This window comes from Ambystoma mexicanum, chromosome 6p, assembly GCF_040938575.1.
Source record: "Ambystoma mexicanum isolate Mex_15411 chromosome 6p, UKY_AmexF1_1, whole genome shotgun sequence".
NCBI lineage: Eukaryota > Metazoa > Chordata > Amphibia > Caudata > Ambystomatidae > Ambystoma > Ambystoma mexicanum.
The window spans coordinates 1403855131-1403858886 of NC_090935.1; positions in this window are offsets into that span (position 1 = coordinate 1403855131).

Consider the following 3756-nt stretch of genomic DNA (forward strand, 5'->3'; position numbering starts at 1 on the left):
GAGGGGGACACTCGATCGTGCAGATGTCTAGATATGCACCATTCATAGTGTTGGTTCTCAATTGGGTTGGCTCCTTTTTTTTGCTGGAAAAGATTTAGAGCTTCTTTGGCTACTTCTGCCAAAGGTTTCTTAGCTAAATTGGCATTTTTGGTGTAGTCCGCTAAGGTGTCCAACGCCCACTCTGTCCTCTTTTGCGTCTCAGTGAGAGTCTCTTTGTACGGCGGTTGTTAATGTCATAGAGGACATTATTGTTGTTTGAATATATTTCATTTGTTGAATGTGTCTCACTGCGTTAACATCGCCATCCTCTTGCAGTACACGGCGCCTTTGACGGTAAGGGGGCCGTCTGATTTTTGGGAATGGGCGTTGCATTAAAGTGGAGTCAGAGGAGGATAAATCCGATGAAGAGTCCATTGGCGGACAGTGAGCGTCTAACACCTCCTCACCTAAGGGCAATTCAGCACGCAGAGAGTTCGGCTGAGTGTTTGGCAAGGTGTTTGTCATTTTAAGTTTTTTCATCTGTGAGCATCTGATACACGGTGAGATGCTCGAGTCGGCTCTTCTACATTTAGAAAGGCTCATTGAGCCAGCAACTTGAGTCTTTTGTTTTTTCGTAGTAGAAGGATTTTAAAACAGCAAGTGGTTCAGTGGCTTGCCCCATCCCACAGGCGTCACGTTGGTTATGGTTTTGTGAGTTCTTTCTTTGTTTAGACAAGTAAGATCTGTTAAGACTTTATTAACAACGTCCAGTGAACTTTGTCTGTTTCTATACCAGTGTGGTTCTTTCTGATCAAGTGTTGTGAGAGAAGACTGGTTTCTCGGGGCGTCTTGCATTATAGCCCTGTGCGCACCCGTGTTGTCATATAGGGGGCAGAATACATTATCGTCATTGCCGGTGACTAAAACGACATCTGGGCTAAGCAGTGGTGAAGTGATCAGCTTCTCAAGAGTACTGTAAAAACGAGGGTGGGGAGACTCTGGGTTTGTGTAACAGCTTCCATGAGGCACATGTGAGTGTGACTTAACTTTTCGCGTTCTTCCATCACATGCTCGGGAGGAGCACTCTGACCATCCCCACTTGCAACTGTGTGCGCGCGCTCATTCAACGAACACGATACCAACTCGCGCAGGGGGATAACCGCTCCGGGCGCAAGACCCACAACTGCAAGACGGCTCATCGAGACATCAACTTGAGCCTCGTTGCTTGGCACAGAGGCCGAGGTCAGACGCTCTCCACCGTCCATAACAGGTGGATGCGTCCGTCCTACAAGATCACACACTTCAACAGATCGGATTCCTGGGGCGTTTCTTTCATTTTTCAGTGGCAATGCAGGTGAGTTAACAGATGTGTGTATCACACTAGGACTGTTATCACTTACTTGGGGTTGGAGCAGCTGCGAGAACTCAGGCAATGCAGCTGGTGACATGATGAGTACTTCATGAGAGATGGACGTTGCTGATTCTAGCTTGCATTTTGCACGTGTTTTGGCAAACGAAGTAGATTTCGTAGTGTCGCGCATGGTTCCGCAAAGAGTTGCTGAGTCAAAGGCAGGGATACAGTTGAAGCAAAGCCTCGAAGCACGACCACGGAGACAGAGGCTGCGCAGTGGCAGGAACAGGGCGGGTGGAGGCAATGCGCTGAGGAGGTAAAATCGTGGAAGAGCACGGGTAAGACCACGGATTCCACGGACTTCTTCTGACTCCTCAGACTCTGCCAGACTCCGCGTCCGCTCCGCACGGGGAAACAGTTTTTAAGTGTAGACACTCCCAGTAGTGTAGACACAGTAGAGCCACTGTCAGGAAAGCAGAAAGACAGAGTCCACTCCTTCACTACTCAGACTCTGCCAGACTCTGCCGTGCTATATGTTACCAGAACCTCTGCCAAGCAAGGTAGTGTGATGTCCTGCCAGTTGTTATTGACATGTGTCCACACTTTCACCATCAGATAGGGTTACTCCACACACTTGCCCTTTTTTTGGATCTTGATTGCACTTTACAAAGTCTGGGCCCACAATTTGCAGTTGCACACTATGTGCCTGGAATGTTCCTTTTATTCTGCATAGCACAAGATGAATTAGGCATTGTGCCTCTATAATTGGAACATCGTGGGGGCCCCTGACGCATGTGGAATGAGTGAACACACATAACAGCTTCCATTCACAGAATTTCTCCCCACACCACTCATATCAGAGTACATGGATTAATGAACTTGGGGTGATGAATATCCACAATCACCTCAAAACCCAACCCTTGATACTTGTCATACTTTTGTTGTACTTCTCTCTTTATTCTGCTATACACATTCTCACGGATGGCCGCTTTAGCAATATTATCGGAAATAACAGTATATTGTTCCATAATGGTAGACAATCCCCTACTTGGTGTAAACACCCTATTATCTGCTTCCCCCATATCATGCTTATTAGAATCATGAAATGCATTTCCATTATTATTGTTAGTGTTCACATTAGTGCTGATATATGTAAAACCACTCGTATTATTAACATTTATATGTATTATTTCATTTGGATAATATACAAGACATTTTTCCTCTTGCCCCTTTTATAGGACCTCCCCCTATAATACCCTACCCCAACACAGTCCCAACACTACTACCAATATCACACACAGTCATCCAGCAATAACTGACCCACAATTACTTCCACCAGAGAAGAATAAGGGCACACATCCAACCCCTCTATCTTTTAAACTACCTCAAGCCACAATACAGGCCTGCCAACCATTTGCCTGAATTCTAATGACAGAAATCTTAGACTCTGCTCCAGATTCCCACTTCACCCTATGGCCGCACCTCAGAACCAGTGTATCAAATACGGCCCTAAAGACTCAAGCAAACCTCTCAAGGGACATACAGACTCTAATCCTATCCAAAATAGACATCATTCTAGCCAGAAACAACCCATAACTAGCAATAGCTTACTTAACTCAAAGCAGTGTATCAAAGGAGCCTTAATAAGCGCCAGGTCCCTTGTAGCCCACGCAACTGAGCTTGCAGATATTATTCTATCCAACAATCTAGACTTCCTTGCAGTAACTGAATCCTGGTTGCATGCTGCAACAGGCCCTTCACTTGTACCAGCAGTCCCTGATCATTTCTCCATCATCACAGTGGATAGACCTAACTCCAGAGTAGGAGGCACCGCCATCATCTTCAGATCTACGCTAGACATGAGAATAGCCCCCTCAACCACTTTCTCATCATGCAAGATTCTCTCAGCTAAACTCCAAACATTGCATAAGATTACCACCACTATCCACCTCATATATAGGCCTCCTGGTCACATAGGATCATTCGAGGAAGATATCATGTCACTACTTGCCGACAACACCAAAACTACCTTCCAGATCTTAATCTTAGGAGACTTCAACCTAGGCTATAACGATCCTAACAACCACCCAGCTATCTCCTTAGCCAATATCCTGTCGGAATACGGACTCACACAAAAAATTACTGAACCTACCCATGAGAAAGGAAGGACCCTCGACTGGGTAGCAGAACTAAACTGTAATATCACAATGAGTGAGATTTTACCCCAATCATGGACAGATCACTACCGTCTCTCCTTTGAGCTTAGCATCAACAATCCACTGAACAAAACATGCCCCACGGCACCACCGTTCCTGACGAGAAACAAATGAAACATTACCGCTGAGGCTATTTTACCTCTAGTAATCCATGCACTTAGCGCACTAACTTCACAAACAACCCCAATCTATTAGTGGACGCCTACAACG